Source organism: Mugil cephalus, chromosome 11 (assembly GCF_022458985.1).
Source record: "Mugil cephalus isolate CIBA_MC_2020 chromosome 11, CIBA_Mcephalus_1.1, whole genome shotgun sequence".
Classification (NCBI taxonomy): Eukaryota; Metazoa; Chordata; class Actinopteri; order Mugiliformes; family Mugilidae; genus Mugil; species Mugil cephalus.
In genome coordinates, this window is record NC_061780.1 from 11,798,073 (window position 1) to 11,819,187 (window position 21,115).

Below are 21,115 nucleotides of genomic sequence, written 5' to 3' on the forward strand. Positions count from 1 at the left end.
TCAAGTTTACATCTTTTGTGACGATCCCGCCCTCAGGGGAGGTTGTGTCATCTCAACCCGACTCTCAAGGCCAAGTAGCCATAGTTTAGACATGATTTCAATTCATTACAGAAAAAGTCTGAGAGCCGCGAAGTTATTTTGTTCGTGATTCAGCACTGTTCTGGCAGTTGATGTGATATAATTTTGTCTTATTTTGTGCACTACCACTGATTTGTTGGTCATTTCTTTCTTGATTTTCACTCTCCCCTGCCTTCAGATATATCCCGTGTAAGATCAATAAAGGTACACCTTACCTTACTGTTTTTATCTCAAAGTGATGCTTTTGCTTTGTGCAGTAAAAGGCTGTTGAAATGAGCTGCTGGAAGAAACACAATAAAAAATTTTAAAAAAGAGATTAACCTTCCTACATTACTATAACGGTCAAATTTACCAACATACACTAAGAAGTAATAATAAGTGGGTGAAAGTGTTGAAACCAGCCGCACTCGTGCATCAGTTCGCCTTCACGTAGCTTGAAGTCAGTCTATGATCTTGCTCTTACTCTTTATAACAGCACGTCTTCTGTGAATCGGTGAGATGTGACTAAGCCTTTAAAATTCAGAGAACCTTACACTGCAAAGTTTTTAATAAACTGTCCTTCTATTTATGTGTGGCAAGATGAAACACTTGCTTGTCTCACATTTCTTCAACTTTAACTGTTGCACAAAACAACTTTTATTGCCGAAAAGTCACTGACTACTTCAAATTGTCTATATCATAGGTCTTCAACAGGGGGTTTGCGACCCCTAGGGGGTACGCAGAGGTACTGCAGGGGGTCATGAAATCTTCGGTTGATTAGACATTTTATATACATACATATATATGTTTTGGCAAAATGGCCTGGTGATTCATTGTCCCCACTACGTTTAGCCATGTTTCAAGTTAAAACTTGAATCTCTAATGTTATTTTCTTTATCTGTCAATACACCAGTTAGGTATGTTTATGTCAAGATTGTTTATGTTTAGGCAGTTGCACGGCTACCCTATTATTGCACATGTTCGAGATGAGGAAATAATGTATTATCTGAACAGCTTAATATTGAATGAAACATGATAATAATAATGTATTTTTATAAACAGCACTATTCCAAGTTTAATAAAGAACACATATTGAACACAATTTGGGGGTCCTTGGCCTGAAAAACGTTGAATACCCCTGGTCTATATAACACATGTATGACTGAAAATATATTAATTTGTGGGGCCGTCCTAACATTTGGAACAGAACGAGGAATATCCCGGACCCTTATGTTTTTTCAGAACCGCCTCTTGCAAAACCCCTCGCAAACCAGAATGGCCTCACTCCACAAATATGTCCTCATTCTGAAAGGCTCAAATTGGTTCTCACAGGGATAGATGTCCAAAATACAAAAAAGGGGTAGAAAAAAACAGGCCAAAATACACCTCTGCCAACAGATGGGCTTAAAGCTTTGTCGAGGTGGAGTTAGCCGTCCTGCCCGTCCCATTTTCAGAAAATCCACTTTAATTAACATATCAGAGTTCCAAACGAGGCTAAACCTCTTCTCTGCAAACTGTAATCTGCCCAGTTTGAACTGACCAACCATAGAGGCTACATGATAAGGCCTGCCAGCCGAAACACAACGATAATCCAGTTATACCTGCTTATGCAGCGGACGGCTAAAAGCACTGATCTCACAGGCTCTCTCTGAAGTGCCATAGCTTGCATTTTGATTCAAGCAAAGTATTTTGATTTACTTATATCTCGTGGCTCAATCTGATGGTCGTTTTAGCCACATTATCTGGCGTGTGTGCCACTCGAGCAATAACTTTAATATATGGAGTGCAGTTGGCTTGCAGGGCATGTGTCTTTCTTTTATTCTTCTCCTCAGACATCGATCACTTCATTTCCATCCATTCAATCTCCCCCCCGCCCAGTCACTCTGTCGTAATTAGCTTAGCCATAACCGCTCCTACTTCTGCAACACTTCATCCTTCACAAAATGTATTTATTTTCCTTCTTTCAAGTGAACTCCCCCCAAAAAATCATTCATCCACTCCCACGGCTGCCTTCCTCCTGAACATCTATTTTGATCTGAAGGTGTCAGAGGAGCAATGACAGGGCGACTGTGGTTCCCTACACCAGCCGACACACAACCCCCAGAGGGCCGCCAGGGAAAGTTGAGCGGGCCAACAGATGGAGGCTATTGTGCGAGGGAAGGTGCGAGGCAATGAAGACGCCCGTGGAAGACGTTGGGAGTCCAGCAAGCGTGCGCGTGTGCATATGCAGGCGATTACAAGACTGTTTGCACATGTGTATGTGAAGTCTACATTCGTTTTTTGTCTGTGTGCAAGCATGTATTGTGTGTCTTTGTGTTTGTGTGCCGGGAAGGGGGGCACGCTGATTTAACACAATATGTTGGAAATCTGTTGGCCTGACAGCGTGTCACGAGACTGCCTGGTTAATAGAGTCTCCTGGAATGTCCTCTCCTGCAGTTTTAATGAACCCAAAGCCAAAAGGCCTAATGAAGCGTGCTCCGTTTGCCAAAACAGTCCCTCGGCTTGACCTCCCCTGACCCGCACCGCTCCCGTGCCACTTGAGGGTGGGTCTCCATGGTGACCGACCCTAAAGAGTCTGCCGGGGCAAAGTTGTCAAAGGGGGACAATGGATGGAGCCACGTTGGGGGGGGGGAGCTGAGTTAAGTTATAGGGTATCTGCACAAGCCTGAATATGCTTAAAAGATGGAACTGGTTTCCCCAGTTTAAGATTTTAAATGTTGCCCATCTCCACTTCTCTTTGTTATCCTGACAAAAAAGTCCACTTAGCAAAAAAGCTGCTGATTCTTAGCCAAGAAAACATTTTTCTTAACAAGCTCTTCCGCTTGGTCATCTTCCAAAAGAAGGATAATCACACAAATACCACTGTGTGCACACACACACACAAGCTTCACTTCATTGCAGTTTAACAATTCTTGGTTAAGGCCAAGCAAGCGCCTTACTATTCAATAAGCACAGAATATAGCAAAGGCAGTGTGTGTGTGTGTGTGTATGCATTTGTGTTAAGTATGAGTTAAGGACTAATAAAGCACAAGGCACCTAATTAAACAGTCTTTGTTTATGCTCTATAGCAGTGGTATAAACTCAGCAGGCACAATACAGGGTGGTATGCCAGGTCACTACGCTCTCATTTAAATAACTACAGACAAAAGCAATGAGAGGGAAGGGGCCAATCAACTTCAAAAGAAATTCTTGCTTAATTGCAAAAGTGTGAGAAAACTCGCAGAGACAAAGGAGACTGGGCTGATTAAAGCTGCAGTGAACGCTGTTTGCAATCCTGTTACACATGTGATCTCATTTTAAACGCACTGTGTACCGAACATCATTGGAGGATATACTGTATGTGTGATGGATAACTTATAATTTGATTAAATAAATAAATAAATTATTATTTATTTCCGGTGTCTGCTCGCATCATTACAGGTCCTGAACAGTGCGAATTGCACAAAAGCTGAAAATGGACCAAAGATAAACAGTTTTTAGACTGAATAACTTCTGATTAATGTTTTTGTTGCTGCTGTGAAAGGTTGAGGCACAGAACTGTGAAGTTTTTTTTTTTGTTTTTTTTTCAGCGAGAATAACAAGCGCGGACATGCAATGCTTCCCTTTCAGGATGGTTGGATTTTTCTAATTATAATGTGAATCAGTCCTGAGACCTCCACCGCTCCGCAGCGCACCCCCTTTAAGAGAACGGGGTGGAAAACCTGAATGGGCAATCAGTGCTGTTCCGCCTGTACTTTCCTGAATTCAACACTCTAATGGTTTCATTCATTATGAGCCTTATTAAAATAAACACATACATTATGATATAATAACAAATAAGCCAGGCTGCACATGCTGTCATAATCGACAGAAATTAAAAGAGCCAAGGACCTCGACATTAAACTGTCTCGATCTCATGCACCCACTTACACACACAGACACACACATATGTGCGCACACACACACACACACACACACACAGTATGAAATAGAATAATCAAGGTTATTTAAATGAGTGTGAGGGCTGCATAAACAGCGCAAATGGTAAGAACATTATGGGCTGAACGTGTCTATGCATTCCTGATCCGGCAAGGTGGTTAGAGGGGGAGCTCTGGGTAGGTGGTTAGGGTTCATTTACAGACAAGGAGAGGTATATGCATTTTAAGAGGCCACACGTGGCAAGAAATCTGAACATTTTTAGATATTTCCCCGTGTACTATTTCAATCATGTGAGTTCAGGTTAGGTTAATCTGTCCAACATGTTTTATTTATTTATTTTGTCGGCAGAGTTATGCCCAATCTACAAATTGTACGGGAGATGTTGGGGGCAGGAGAGGAGATTTAGTGTTAGCTGACTGTGTATGTGAGAAAAGAAATTGGAGGGTTTCTGAGTGCTACCAGCTGACATTTCTGTGCAGTCCAAACACTAATTGATGAAAGGGTTATGAACATGTGTGTACGGAGATGCTATTAAGTGTGCGCGCTTGCATGGAAAATACGTGCCATATGGGCAAGGGATTGCACCTCAATTACTGTGAATGGGGTAACCATCGGCCCCTCCTCTTTTGCACATGTGCTATACGCTTAAGGCTCGTCTGGCTTTGAAAAATGTAGGCTGCTGAAAAAACATTCCATACGCTTAAATATTTGTAATTGCGGAAGTCATAGATCTGAGAGTAAAATGTGGAGCCGTCTGGAAGTCACCGGGGCTAGCCAATACGCGGTAAAACCATGATAAGATTTTAATATATTTCAGCTTTTGCGTGGATTTATCATACGTGTTATTTGTTAAGCTTTAGCTTGTTTTTTTGTTTTTTGGATGGAGCCCCCAGCTTAGTGCCAAAGACAATATGGAAATGGCTTAAAACGCAATACCACAAATGTCTGCTGGACACCATCACCTGAAAAACCCTGGCTCTGCTCCCTATTCACAACCAGACAACTTTCCTCTAGTAATACTACATCCAAATTAATTTCAATTGGTAATTACGATCTTCTAATATGTGTCTTGGTGGTCATGTGGAAAATAACTGCTCTGTTTATCAGATTTCACCTGCTGCTCTGCCCAGCTCTTAAATGTTATTTGTACTTCAGTTGTCTCCTCAGACATATTCTCCTCTTCTTTCATTGCAGTGATTTTAGTAAGTCAACAGTCACATATATTAGCTCCGATGCAAACAGGATCTGATCAGGTCTAACTGGTACTGCACTGTGCTGTATCTACGCAGTCAGCGTCCCACGGCATTATGAACTGCGCAGTAGATCGGAGAACCTGACATCAACATGGCAGCCTGCATTTGGGATTTCGTGGAGACTGGATAGACTCTCGGCCAATTGTGGGGAACCTGACAGAGTCAACGTGTAATATGCGGGAGCGTGATTGGCTCAGAAGCGACAGGAGCTGGGGCCTGCTGCGTACGGGAAGTTTAGATTGACAGGTATAGTGTGAGACGGTGCGCTGTTGAGACAGCTCCCGTATGAATGAGTGAAGTGCTGAAAGAAAGCCTCCGTTTATCCCTTTACTAAAATATTTTGGATTCATGTTAATGTGAATTTAATATGCATTAATTAAAAAATATATATATATACAAACAATGTCTAATCAAGCAAAGATTTTCCCCCCTGCAGTACCTCTGCAGACCTCCTAGGGGTTTCAGACCCTCTGCTGAAGACCCACAGTTTAAGAGACTTAAGGGTGTCTAAAGGTAGCCACCTGGGGCCCTGTATAAGGTCTAGTAATTTTGTTCGTGGGACCCAAAACAATTGCTTATTTTATCTATTCTGGGTGTGAGCCTCTGGATATAGTAGCAACCTGAGGTAACAAATGTGTGTCATTGCAGTAATCTACTGGTAATTGGGGTAAACTTCAGAAGTGTTGGAAAACAAAATAAGTGCCATCCTCACCACCTGCACCAATGTGAGGTCTGTGCAGTAAGAATATATATTACGGTTTGCTGTTTGATGAATCAATGCTACCAAATTGAACTAATTGCACTTTTGCCTGCCCGATGGACCCGTCTGGGACTCGAGAGAGAGCGAGAGAGAGAGAAAAGACCTGAGAGCCGGCGAGTACATTACCGAATGAGACTAATTGCTCACACCTGCCTGCCCAGTTTGCCCTAGTGGGGATTCTATGGAAAAATAAAGAGCAGGGGTGGAAACATATGGGTGAGGCACCATGAATCGGTGTGTTTCTATCTATCTATCTATGTATGTGTGTATCTAGCTGTCTGTCTATTTCCTCTACCTGAGATAGGGAAAACTGTGATTTGGTCACTCACTGTGGATCTGAAAATGTGGACTATTTCATCATCAACTGAAAAGCCTGACCTCAAGCACCTTCCTTCAATGAAAAGAAGCCAACAACAACAACAACAAGATATAAAATAACATGACATGACTGCTTAGGTGCACCAAGATAACTTGACTTCGGACTACAAAGTTACGGATCAGACAGTTTCCGACGTTAGACCCGTCTGCTTTCGGTTCTCCAGCAACATGTGACCATCAGACATTATGAAGGTGCTAAAAAAAAAAAAAAAGTATAAGGTTAAAATAAAAACAAAGATATGAAATGAGATGAAAATCTGTGAGAACATGGGCTGATGAGTTTTTTCACAGGGAGAAACAGGTTTACTTCTTTAGAATTTCAGTGTAAATGTCGTATTAATAATGTTGTGAAGTATTAGCTTTTTTTTGTAGCTCATTTAACGATGTTCTCATACGCTGAATACTATCCTCACATTTGGAGTGAAGACAACAGACAGGAGGGAGGCTTAGGAGAAGGAAGGCAGCGGAACAAAATGAGAAGAGAGGCAGTGTGCAGAGATAGCTGTTGTCTGACCAGAGGCTTCCTGGGCAGAGCAGAGATGATCTCTGAGTCTCACAGCATGAATTCCACACGCCCTTCACCACACAAACAGCACGAACCCTGTGCACCACATGTGCAAGCTACGCACACCATACACCATGCCTTGGAGACACACACATGCGCACACATACTAAGTGAATAATATGGACAGGGCATCACTTCGAGCTACGATCTGAAACTCTGACCGATGCGATATCCACAGTGTTCTCATTAAAATCACCAAAGAATCCGTCTTCATCCAGAGGCAACACAAAGTATAAACAAAAACCCTCTTTATCTTAACAGTGTTTTTTTCCCCCTTCTGAACGGCCGTTTCGAGGAAGATTCAGTGGCTTATGGTTGACCAGAAACTTCAGCTCAGAAACATAAAACAACCACTCAAACATAATTTAAAGACGCCACGGCTCCGTGACAGAAATACCCAAGGAAGCGTTATCTGCCTCTGTATATCTGCCGCCTGACAGTGACTTTCAGCGAGAACCAAATTTGGTTTCACTTTCCCCTGGCCATAATATAAACAACTGCAGTAAATATGTGCTTACACATCGTTCCCTGTGTGCAGCCATCTGTTCAACTTTGCTGTGCTTTCTAACTTTTTTTTTTTGTTGTCCCCGTCCCACGACTGGTACGTCATCAGACACAGCGCACAGCCACCGTGTCTGGTCATGTTCTCAGCTGTGTAATTGCGGGCCTTGCCGATTGTTGTGCGCGCCCACATTCATTGTTGTTAACACACCTCACAAGGGACGTGATGTATGGTTGAAGATACAAGAAAAAAAGAAGAAAAAAAACACCATCTGTATGAGTTTGGAAGCGATGCAGGTCTGTGTGTCTGAACATACTGTATATCTGAGAACGGGGGCACAAAGCCATCCCCTTATGGCCCATTGTTTTTGGAAGGGTATGACTCTTGCACCCCTCCCCTGGATGTTGGGGGAATAGAGCACAGTCTGGCTAATATTTAACTAATGACTGTGCCTTCCAGACTCGACCGCCCTCCTCTCACCAACTGCCAGACCCGAGCCATCTCTGCGGTGAGCGTCACTGAAGTGTGGCTGTGTGAAATAGAATGTGGAGGGACGGGGCTGTGCACAGCATCGAGGGAGGAGGGTATGGGAGAAAATAACTGTTGGAGAGCCCATAACGGAGCTGTGAGTGAGGGAGAGATGGATGCACACTGTTGTGTGGGAGGCCAACAAGTCCAGCAGTCTGAGAGAATGCCATATGCTACCTCGAGGCAGGCGAAGCCTAAGCAAAATGCGAAGGAGAAGCAGAGTTAGAGAAGAGTGTCTGGTTTCATTCAGCGCCGTTATTATACGTGTCTGGCCTTCACATTTCTCATCAAGGTGTGCACTTATCCCCTTGCCTCCCTTATAGATAGAGCCTACTATCAGATGGGAAACCGGAGAAGGGGCTGAAAGAGCCAGAGGAAAGACGGGACAGAGATGGGGAGAGACAACGGGTGAGAAGGCATAATTTGATAATGAGGCCCGTGTTTGTCAACTGGGAGAGGAAGAAAGGGGCGAGAGAAATCCGTAAGGGCAAAATAACAACAACAGTGGGAATTAGGGGGAAGCAATGGAAACGGGGGAGAAGGGAAGAGGGGCTAGATAGACATAAAAGATGCAGCAGGGCTGATTATTGTTACGGTGCCACCAATGTGGACTGAGGCCCTCGGTGCTGCCAGGCAAATGTAGTATTAGGCACTTTAATAATTAATCACCCTGGGAGCATGTCGTTGGAGCCATGCATTGACCCATTTCTCTAGCCTTTTTCTCAACAGTGACATACCCACAGAGCCCTTCTTCTGCCGTACCTTCGTTTAGTGAGGTGGGGGTACAGGCCCAACTCCTCTGGGTCAAGCCTGGTCATTTATTAGCCACGTCTCTCAAGAGAAATAAAAGTAATCTGGCTGCTCTTCTCAAAGGCTGGGAACCATGCAGGGAGACAGAATAGCGGCCTCGGCAGTGGCCCAATGGGCCTTGCTGACTGTCTGTCCTGGTGAAATATGAAGCCCATATGTAGGACGGCCATCTGAAAGAGGGACCCAACAGAGCTCCTTCAGGCTTTGATGCTCATCACCACAAAAGCAGATGGCGGTGTCCTGGTCTTAAAACTTTTTTAAAACAACCCCCCACTCTTCTTTTATCCAATTCTATCCGGCCTATTAGCCCCCTGCCTGTCATGGTCTAGCAGCCTATGCTTCGTCCCCAGGGGGTTTCCAGAGCTATGGAATGAAGTCAAGCTTCCCCATTGACACAGGTCTCACTGGATAGCTTTGAATAGAAATCAACCGAGTGAAAAGGCATGTTTTAGAGGACAAAATGGAATAAGGTGTGAGGTGGATCAATACTGCAGGGTTGTTTGGACTTGAAATGCTTTGCTCTCTGTGTGCTCACACAAAGCAGCGCTGACTGCAGGTGGCAAAGAATTTTTCCGGATGTTGGATAAAAAGTAACAAAGGAGGTTTAATGGAAGAGAAACCTGCATGCATCTGTCTGAAAGATTGTGATCAAAGCAAAGAGATAACCAGCTGTGTGTTCTCTACATCTATTCTTGATCTCCTCGCTAAAACAGGCAGGATTTGTCACCGAGGTCCAATCTCAACACGTGTGCCCCTCACACCCAAGCAATTTCCGAACCAGAAAGGCAATCAACGACTTAAAGTCAGACACAATGCAAATAGGTCCGGGAGCCCATCCGTAGTAATCCAACAGTGCCTCCTGCACCAGTCTGCTTTCCGTCTCAGGCTCTCTGTGGCACAAGCCAATTAACTGTTTGATTCAGAGCCGGGGATGAACAACCTAATTGATTACATGGCGATAGTCAATTCAATTATCAATGCGGGCACAAAAAAGCTAAGGAGAGGCCCAAATGAAGTTTGCTGAGCGAGTTCTTCAGGAACTTGGCAGCACAACCGTTGAGTGTGTTTGTTTACGCACAGGACTGAAAAGTAAAGGGGGAAGGCAGGGAAGCAGCGGAAGAGAGGCAGGAAAACTGACACTTACTGTAGCTACTGCGGGTTGTTTACTTGCAGTCTCTGACTTATACCTCTTCTCTGCTTCTTCCCTCTCCTCAACACAGACATTCTTCACTGCCACAAAGAAACGCACACACCAGCCAGACTCAAGGCGCACACATTCAAACACGGCGCGGTTATACAAACACACACATGCATTATACAGTGTGCACTGATATAAGCACTTTTAAAGTAAGTTGACACAAACACACACACACACACACACACTAAATATATACATGCATAATTAAAACAATTCCACTTGCTCACTCAGAGGTGAAAACATACACTCACTTGCCAGTTCACTAGGTACACTAGTGAATATAAATGCATTCTAACAGCCCTGCACTAAATCCCCTTCATGGCTGCTATAATGTTGAAACAGTGTAAGGATGGAGGATACAGTTTGTGGTGCTGTTAAACTCCATTGAAATAAACACAAAAGCGTTCAGTTATTTAACCTAGCTCACTGACTAAAATGAGGCTGTCAAAATAATAGAAACATATGGGATAATACCTTACACAGAATACCATTCAACTACAAACCACAGCCTCCAAATTGAAAAGATGAATAAACAGCTCTCAGTTACACATTTTACACAAACGCTGAACATCACAACCTTCATGAAGCTAAGACTCACTGCAGGACTGTTGGAATGCATTCACTAGCGTACCTAATGAACTAGCAAGTGAGTGTACATGAACAAAGCCACCGATTTGCAACGTTTTAATCCCATGTATAAAAAAAAAAAAAAAAAAAAAAAAAAAATCCTCATCATCCGTGTGATTCTGCTTTGTTTGCTCTGTCATGGAGAGTTGCTCTGTTCGATCAGGCTGGAGAGGCTCTAGGTTGGGTGCTTGCGCTAACGAAGTCTCAACGTGCCGTCTGTCGACAGGGTAATTTCCCAGGATGGCTCGGGGTCTCACTCCTCTCGGTTCTGCTGGTAAAGACCTGAAACTGAACGGATAGAGATTCATACCTATATCTGTCCTCTCTTTAGAATTCCAACTACGGCTTGTACATCGACATCCGTGCTCTGCCAGAACAACTGATGTGATCAATGGGGGCGTCACCAGCATGCACATGAAAATAAAAATAAAATAAAAAACACACTGAAATTGACGTAAAGCCATGCATTCATTTTTCAACACATTCAATTATGAATAAAATAATGTTTACAGAAACAGAGTAGCATGTAGCCTAGGAATGTATCTACACACCACAGTGATGCAGACGGCAACTGTGATTGGTCCAAAATGCATTTCTTTCTCACTCGGTTCAGCTGTCGCACATACCATCTACTCTTTAAAAAGAAAAGTAGTTCAACATTTATTAGCTCAGCTCCATTGTTCCATTCCATTGTTTAAAGTGCACGAACAAACTCTACACAAAAGGCGTGGAAATCCCACTGCGACTAGAGGTTTGGTGGTATAACTGCACAATGATGCCGACACACAAGTTCACAAATGATAAAAAAGTAAGGTTTACCATCAGTGTGATACCATAAAGCATGCGTTAGAACCCTATGCACTTAAAACAGGCCATTATGCCAGATGTGTAAGCATATGAGAGAGTAGCTATCAGTGCTGAGTTGCTTATGCATCTCATTAATACTGAAAAATAAGAGCTTCATTTAATCATACTGCCGACTAATGCTGGTGGTTTGGGGCAATGCTGTAGGGATGCAAGTGAAATATTCCTGCTTTGAATAAGAAAACAGTCTCTTTAGGTTTGTGTGGAGACAAGTCTTTGTTGATAATCTGGTGCTGTTTAAATAATCAAGCCCGCACGCACTACAGAGGGTCTTTATGTTGAGATTTGCATATCTGCACAGCCTGGGTCATGATAAACAGAAAGTACACGGTAGGTTAGCGCGAAAAAAACATATTGAGCTACTGGTTGCACAAACAAGCAAACCAAGGAGCTGCACACAGCTGGAACAACCGAGGACTAGCATGTTCACAATTTCTGAGAGGCACGGAAGCGGCGATTGAGCAAAGCGTATCCTCTCACATGTGCTAGCACATTAACCAGGGCACACAGTGGCATGCACTCTCTTCCGTCTGATGTAACATGCTGACCGACAGAGAAAAGCACACTTTTGTCATTACAGGCCCAGCACTGTTCACACAAGTAAAAACCCATTTTCCATTAACGGGGAACAGCGCAGGAACAAAGCACTGATCTGTGGAGTAAAGAGACGAGGAGGTGGTGGAAAAAGAATGCGCGAACTGTTGGGAGTGAAAAAGGGGGGGGGGGTGAGAGGGAGGTGTCCGAGATTTAAAAAAACAAAAAAAGATGCCGGAGACAAAAAAGTGTGCCAAGTGGACTTCTCCATCAATCTGACTCCGCTCTCACTCTCCCAGCGTGGACTTTGAAGATGTTGTGCATGTGTGAGTACGGGGGAGCGCGGCAGGAGGCGGCATGGATATAATTCACTGCAAGTGGTCCTCCCAGATGGTTGTGCCCCACTGCTAGTAGGAGGTCTTCAGCCTTTATCTATGACCGGCAGTGGGTCTTAACAGCAACCATACTCACTGTCCTTCTGCAAGCCTGTGGGACGCAGGGTTGAAGTTATGAGAGAGGCAGGGTGTCCCTGTGCAGAAACAATTCCCTGCTTCCCCTTAGTCTTTTTTCTTTTTCTATTAGAGAAAGAAAAGATGTCAATGACATCCACTACTCAGAAACGCAGGGGACTACGGATGCTCACTGTGTTCTTTTGGCAAGGACTATCTTCCGTAACTGCCCCACACACACACACACACACACAAACACACACACACCGATGAATGCTTGCACACACATTGACGCGCACAAATGCCCCAGCATGGCTCCTTCCTCCTCTGTGGGTTGAAGCTGGTCCAGAGCATCAGTATTGTTGGAGAGGCTTACTGAGAGTGTGAAAGTCTACGAGAGGAGAAGGGAGGGGAGGGAAAAAAAAGAGTGCAAGAGAGAAATGGGCAGACAAAGAGATGCCAGGAGACTCTGAGCCACAGCGTTCCTAATCAACTTGGTGCTGACTAGTAAATACAGCATTCTCATCTGGTGTATGCAAGGTCAAAAAACGAAAAACAAAACCAAGGGAAGTGTTCAATGAAGGAGGACTAGATGAGTAATCGCTACAGCAAATAACTGTTGTTTATCAAGAGAGGTGAGAGCATCTACACTTAGGACAATGGGTTGGCAGACACATAAGGCGGATTTTAAAAGTTTTTTTTTTAGAATGGCCAGTGTCAGTGCGTGTTAGCGTCACGGCGAATATGGGTTATTCTTTTATCCTTTGACCCAAATTTGAGGCAGAACTGAACAGGGGACATGAAAGACACGGACCTCCCAGCGGAGCCAGGGTCATGTGCAACCCGAACACACCGGCACAGCCAGCCGAGCAGAAAACAGTATTATGCACACACACGCACATGCTTACAAAAATGCACGCACGCAAACGCACACATTCAAGAACGTACCGGGATCAAGATCACAAAAAAACAGGCCACCTCACATGGAAATTCTGATAGACGCACCTGCCACTGCCCCCGCGACAAGCCTTCTCCTCTACAGCCGCATGTACGCAGCATATGAGTTCTAACGAGGGCACATGCAAGAGCATATGTGTAATCACGGACGATTACTGGCACGGCTCCAAGACCAACATGCGAATTTGTACATTTACATGCATCATTCGCACCTGTGCGTTGTGTGTATTTTGATGGCGGCACCGTGACCTTTTTACAAGTTGTACATGGACACACACTGACAGAATGTCAACAAGTTTGGCCACAACAAGGTGAAATAGACAGTGGTCAACAATGAAGGAGGTGTATGTGAAATGAAAAGGGTCTAATGAAAGGACTGAGTGTGTCCACGTATCATCACTGAAAACTGAGAGGGAAATCTATAAAAAAAAAAAAGAAGAAAGTTTAAGACTTGGATCTATGTGTGTACACCGTCAGGCATAACATTATGACCACCTGCCTAATATTGTGTAGGATTCTAAAACAGTTCACTCATGAAAGAATGGATATGGTTCTTCTGAGGGTGTCCTGTGGGTTGAGAGAATGGGCACTTGATCCGTTTGGGGTCTAGTGACTTTGGACTTTTCATGTTTTTGAGTTGTTTTTAAACTGTTTGTGTGTGTGTGTGTGTGTCAGGATGCATCCTGCTGGGGATGGCGGCTGCCATCAAGGGGCGTCATATGGGGTCCAGTTGTCTGGTCTGGTCTAGGCGGGTGGTACAAGAAACATCAACACGAATGCCAAGTCCAAATGTAGAACATCGTATTGTCATGAGATGGTCAACATTATTTGCTTCTCCTGGTTTTAATATAATGGCTGTTTGGTGCGTGTCTGTTTGATGGTATCACGGAATGAAAACAACTTTGACTACAAGAAATACTGCAGGAAAGAATGGAGTGAAAATGGGAAAAGGTCAAATTCACAGGCAGAAACTTCTAAATGTGGTCCCCCCTCGCCTACGACCAGATGGTTCCTCACTTCTGCCACACTCTCAACTTTTGTCCCACCTTCTCCTCCCCCAGGGAGGGTAATAGCTAAATGCTGTCAGTCCAGCAACTCAGATTTGAGCCACAACCAATTGTGCTCTCACAAAAAAAATTGTTTTTACTCTGGATATGAGTGACAGTCTTTGGCCAGGCTCCTGCGACTTCTCCTTATGACCACTGAAATCCCTTAAGGTACACTTCTTGTTAGAGGTGACAAGTCAGCTTGGAGAAGAAAGCCATTACCAGAGAAGAAAGGTATCAGGCAGCCTCCTGCCGGTATAAATTGAAACCAAATACAATGGCTCCAAGCCAAGAAGGTATTCTGGGAAATCTAATAGTGCCATTTCCTTGCCTTGCTGGTAATTCTAGTGAAGTTTTCTTTACCTACGATGTGAAATGTTTTCAACAGGATTTCTTTCTCTCGCAGACTTGACAGGCGTGTTTTTCTGTTATTCAATTAATTTTTAAAGTGTATATGAAAGAGCAACGTCCCATGGATGTCCAGCCAATATGTCTGCGACGCCTCATTTTAAACACAATTTTAGAAATCCCTCGCCACCCACTTGGTAATTGCAGCCCTCCTCTTCAGTCACACAAGCCTGGGAGCTCGGCCACATGGTTCAGGCCTGGGCTACAATGCACAAGGACAAGGGGGGATGAGGAAGCTAGTGGGGGTTCAGAGGCATAAAAGTTCCTTTCTTCTCCGCCCTAGCCTCTTTCTTTGAGCCAGAACAGAGGGTTGCCACGGCGATGAGGTTGGTCTGTCTCCCACGGCGTGGTCTGGGAAGAGCAGCAGCTTGCTCTGACATTTACTCAGGCTGGAAGAAACAGAGACGATAGATACAGAGAGAGAGAGAGAGAGAGAGGGGGAGTAGAGAGGTTGGAGCATTAGCAAATGGCAAATGGATAAAGTGGTGGCATGTATAAACTCTGGCGCCTGAAAAACATCAGGTTTGACAAACACATACAGTGTGGAGAACTCACAGCCACTACCGGCATTCACTGTCATTTAGATTTTTTTTTTTTTTTTTAGGAATCCTTCCACCCTTATCATATTCACTGCCCAATGCACAGAGCACAAGCAGCAAATTAGACCCCGAATGCACACAAAAATACAAAAAGTCTAACAATGCCACCGAGAGGCATACAAGCAATCGTGCCAAGTTCACTCATAACCAGGGAGCATAGCCAGAGATTCCACACATCCGTTTTTTTTTTTCCCCCTCTCCCTCTCTCATTTCATAATGAGTCGTGTTGCTGTTGGACCTTGAATTCACCAACTGGTCAACATGAAGCATCTCATGCTAATGAAGCCCGTGCCGACCCAAAACCCACAGCAAACGACTTTTCTGTTTGGGGGAGAAATCTGCTCAAACAGTGTCTAATTGAGAGTCAACAAGCAGCCCCATCAGCAAGACAGGCGAAAGAGGTAATAACATTTTTTTTTTTGTCTGTGTCTTTCATTATTTTGTTGGTAAAAGAGTACTGTACTCTGAATTTGTAGCATTTTCCCCCTTTTGGATCAGTTAGCATATAATCCACAATACATGCAAACCCCAGATACTCCCGTGACTGTATGTGTGCAGCGCACTTATGATGTCATTAAGAGTACAGCTGTGTGATTGCACCTGGATAAAAACGGTGCTCTCTCTGGAAGTGCAGACCTGGATGGACCTGTATCGCCTTCCTGAAAGCAACGGCATGAAAAGGTTGTGTCTGGGTGTGTACAGTCATGGGAAAGGTTTTTTATTTATTTTTCGCACGCCGCTTGCATCTACCCGACATATCGTAAGCTATGCAAGATTCAGCCCACCGCTGATAGATGCGGCAGCACTTTATGAGATACATGCATGCGCGCCACTGTGGAAAACTTCAGGAGGACTATGCTAATGTGCGCAGAAATACACAAGGCCCTCAGTTGTCAGTTGTGAATAAGCTTTGGAGCTCCCCACACCGGAGCTCCAGTGGATATGTTCACTTTTAGCCTCCGTGTGATTCAGTGGAATCTAATTAAAGGCAACGTCTATGGGAATACACTTTGTTACCATTACCCACATGAACAAAGAGCATAAAGATGAAGTGGTTGCAACACAACAGCAAACCCTTCCGTCTCACTTAAGATTACCATTCATTTGCATTTCCGGGAGATCACCCAACCCTCACACAGTGCCAGTTGTCAGTCTGCAGCGCTCAAAGCGCAAAGGAAATTTGTACGGATCAACAGTAGCATTTTGTGAAAATTAAACAAAAAAAAAATGGCACATCAGTAATAATGCAGAGACCTTACTGGGACCAGTCTGAGGGTTGCTTTCTGCCAGGTGTTGATCTCCATGCAGTAGGACAAAACTGTCAGCTAAAAGCGTCTGGTTATGTATGATGGAACAGTGGTTAGCACTGGTGCCAGGCAGACAGGGTTTGATTCTTAGGGTCCACAGTGGCGGCTCAGGTCTGACCCTCCATCTGACCACGCAATTTCATTGTGCAATAAAATGTATAATGACAAACAAAGCACGGCACATTTTGGAGGAGACAGTGCCATATCCCCCATTTAAAATGATCACATTCATCAAAGCTGCTTTACTGACGCTGACCTCTAAAGATCCCTGTAAAACTATGATGAAACATCACACCCTCTGCCCAGTGAGTGCTGCATTGTAATTAATAATGGTTTTGAATTTGACTTTGTATAGGTCCGCCATATGTCCAAGTAAAATTAGGTATGGTTAATCAGGGAACTGAAAAAAAAAAACAAAAAACAAACCAGTGATATCAAATATCCAAAACAATGATTAATGCAGCAGTGGAGTGGAACATTACCTTCATTTATGGCATCAAGAGGAAAAACAATTAAATCCAATAAAAGTTATGATTCATAAAAGATTTATGACATGAATAAACAAGCAATCGAATCATATTGCTAGTGCAGTTTACTTTCCTTCACACGAGTAAAATGAATGTAAAATGAACAAAAGACCTTTTTGCACGACCTAAGCTTCTGTTCTGTGGGCATGAGGTTAATTATTACTGAATATGTTGATCAACAAGAAAAAGACTCTGGCTATTCCAGCAATATTTAATTCATCTGAAGGACGTTTTTTTTCTCCCCCAATTTCAATATTTATAAGCACTAAGTAGTTATAATTATTATTTATACTAATAATACATTACCTTTCAACACCGTGTGTTTGAATAAGCTTGTGGAAAAAAAAAAGTAGTTACAGAGTTGGAGTAAAGCCCAGTGGAAACAAGCTCAGAGACAGAAATGTTTTCTCTGAAGGACTGGAAAAAAAAACAGGACTCTTCACGAGCCAGGCAGATATCAATATACATTACAATTAATAAAACTTTATATACATTATATTTGTCTTGCATATCAGACATTAAGTATTTCCTGATGGCCTCGTGTTCTTAGAGATTTCGAGTTAAACAGCGCCCCTTCTGGTCAGGTAGCCAAATCCAATATGGCAGCGAATAACGACGTCAACCAAAGGCCAGCACACGTTGGTCAAACAAACAAGCAAACAAATAATAATTTTAATTTCCGGGGTGGAAATGCGTTTGGAAAAATGAAATAGCGGAACAGTTTGAACGAAACAGTGGTGGGTTAGTCTGGTCTCTCACCTTATGCTGTGGTGTTCTTGTGTTAGCCTACTGGGACTCCAACAACTGCAAGGCAAACAAACTTAACCGCAAACAGGAGCGCTACCGCACGGATCATTCATCCACATGGAAGGAGACACAGTCATATAACGTGAGTAAAATAATACACGTGTTTAAATAAGTCTACCTTGATTTAATGCTGCCACTGTTCCCCTCCTGTCGCAGATTTGTTTGTAATTAGTTAATTGCTCTCTTGTTCATGGTATGGAGGTTATATATGCTGCACCTTGTTGGCATAGCAGGTGTTACAACTACTATTCACACACACGTAGCGACACAGCTTGTGTTGCTTTTAAATTAGGTGGTCGTGCGTCAATGCACGAATGCGCCTGCGCAGAGGATCCACTACCAGTACTCGCTCGTTTTTTTTTTTTTTTTGTTTTTTTTTTTAACGTGACTGTAGATTATTCAGGCGTTGTTGTTTAAAATGAAATATTTTAACAATAAGTTTACATCAGTCTGGCTTTACTTCCCAACCAAGTCAGTTAGTTATGACTGTATTAAAATGACCATTGAAGTATTGTGTTGTATCTAATTGAGCGTAATCTCCTAAAAAGCAACATTTGATCACTTTCCAGTATCACTACTTTTCTCAGTTTCCTACAACTTAACTAGCTTGTATTATGATTGCTAGCAATGAGAAATAGAAGCTGTAGAGAGCAAAATTTAACTGTCCCAAAGTATTAGCTTTGTAAATGGTAAACGCTTACCGAACCATTGCTACACACTGGGGGTTGAGTGCCTTGCTCAAGGACACTTCAGCGTGTGGCATGTTCCAGGGATCCCTCTGGTTCATGGACCTTTTGCTCTAATAATAATAAAAGTAGAAGAAAATTCCACTCAGTGACATTTATTTATTTTTTTTGCTTTAATTTATACATTCAACGTGTTGATTTGGGTTTTGACTGGTGTGAGATTTGTTATCGCATAATTTTATACTCATGTTAGCACCAGTATTTCACCTTTAAATGTTTCGCAGTCATTTCTCAGATTCAGTTCTCAGTACCATTTCTCTGTGGGATGATAATTACCCCGCCCAAAACCTTTGAGCCTCGTGCAGTTATTGATGACATTATTGAATATTACTTCGATTAACAGATTTTTGAAATTGCATGCGGTAGTTTCAGTTTAAAAACTATGTTTTGTCTTGCTGCCCACCTGTTTTCAGTTGTTCCGCCAACACCTGTTCCCCACGAGATAACGCCAGACAGTCAACACACGCGTTCTATTATCGCCGCTATATTTTATTTATTAATTAAGTTGCTTACAGGGCAAGGGTGTCATTTTCTGTCGTGCTGCGGCATTTTTGTTAACATTTGTAAAACTGCTTACAAAAACAGCATTTACAATTTTCCTGACATTTTAAAATGAAAAACAAGCTCATAAATAAACATCAAAGCCGTTCACGTTGAAACCCCAATTAAAATGTACAGGTAGTCCCTGTGAGGATCTGACAGAAATAGCAATAATCATAAACTGAAGAACAGCACGCCTTTCATTTACATGTGAAGTGTCTCTTTGGCTTTTATCTAGATGCTCTCCTCCTCACTTGCAGACTCCCTGTAATGAATGCATGCTGACATGGCCTTGGCTTCATTTGTATATTCTCCGTCTCACCAGTACATGTGGTCACTCCCACAGTGATACAGGGATAAAGACAGACCAAGAGATGCTTTGTAGTGGTCCCCCCCCCCCATTTCTTGTCTATGAACTTATCAGTTGCCGGCGGCACTTCGCTACGACCCTACGGGGGTCTTGAACTTATTCCTCTCTGCCACGTGTACTATCTAAACCTCAGTCTCAGGGGGTCAGTCATTCTGTCGAGGCTGAACTCAGGGGGATAGAAGCAGCAGGAGCGAGATGAGCCTGGAGGGGATCTTCTCACCCTGAGACGAGTGATTACTTCACTGGGACTAAGTTATGCTAATGCATTCATCTCCAAAAGCACCGTGATTATTTAGAGTTCCTCACCAACTGTTTTAGATTTTGCCTGCTTGCTATTTTATGCAAAGATGCTTTTTTTTTCTCCCCCCTCTTCACTTTACCCGGCGCTCCATTGGCGCAGCGCTTGCCGAGCTGAGGGAGATAAGAGTGGAGAAAATTCCGAAGATTGTTGAATTCTTTGCCCTTATTTTAATGTGCCCTTGATGTGTGAGTGAATGCAAATCAAAATATGTCTGCTTTTTTCCCTTCTGAATGCGCTGCATGTTGCAGTTTTACAAAATGACAGTGCAGTGCAACGGAGCCGATGATGATAATAGAGAATATAATTTCACTTATTTCTCCGGCCCTCCAACTTGCCTTATGTTTTATTTAAAATGTTCCAAAAAATTCACTTTACTCCATGCGAAGTTGGTGCATTTGCCTCCTTCGCGCGTCTCAGAACTGAAACCCCTTGTTGTCCGATTTAGCCAGTTCTGATGCCGCATTCCACCTGGTGCTCCGCATGCTGTTTGCAATGAAGCGGCGTCCTGGCTCGGCTGTGGTTTTCCCTGTGAAGCGGCGTCAAGGGATATCAGCATAATACCAGGCTGAATATGTTAGAGCACATTCCCTCTAATCCTGAGCACACTGTAATCAGAGGAGACTGGGCGTCCTACCACTGTGGCCGCTCAAACATGCGCCATCGGTCTGCTGAGCACTGCAAAGGTTGTGTGGGTGTAGGTGGGGTGAGATGGAAGAGGAAGTAGCGGCACCAACTTTCTTGGGGAGGCAGCAAAAAATATTTAAAAAAAAAAAAAAATGCAAGGAGAAGAAATAGGAAGAAAAAAAAGGACTGGGTCAAGACACGTTACGGGAGAGAGGAGGAAGCATGGGTAAGAAACAAGGGAAGAAGTTGCATGGAGATTTTATAGGATTCTGGCAGCCTGCGGGGATTTGCAGAGAATTTGGAGGAGATTTCTGAAAATGAGAGCACTGCCCAGATGCGGCGCAGAGAGCAGCATCTGCAGCATTAATTACAATAGCACCCCTCCCCTCCCTCTCCCCCCGCCGTACTCCACGCCACCTGTTTCCTTTCAATGGCCCCGA

General features: G+C 43.5%; 1 protein-coding gene across 1 annotated transcript in view; it reads right to left on the bottom strand.

Moving 5' to 3' along the window:
• nphs1 (NPHS1 adhesion molecule, nephrin) overlaps positions 1–18,406 on the bottom strand; it is a 62,034-nt gene extending 43,628 nt beyond the window's left edge. The window contains exons 1-2 of the mRNA XM_047597871.1: positions 18,047–18,406; positions 14,989–15,243 (exon numbers count right to left, since the gene is read on the bottom strand). The gene's annotated coding sequence lies outside the window, so the exon portion shown is untranslated. The remainder of the gene's footprint in view (positions 1–14,988; positions 15,244–18,046) is intronic.
• Between the last annotated feature and the right edge of the window lie 2,709 nt (positions 18,407–21,115).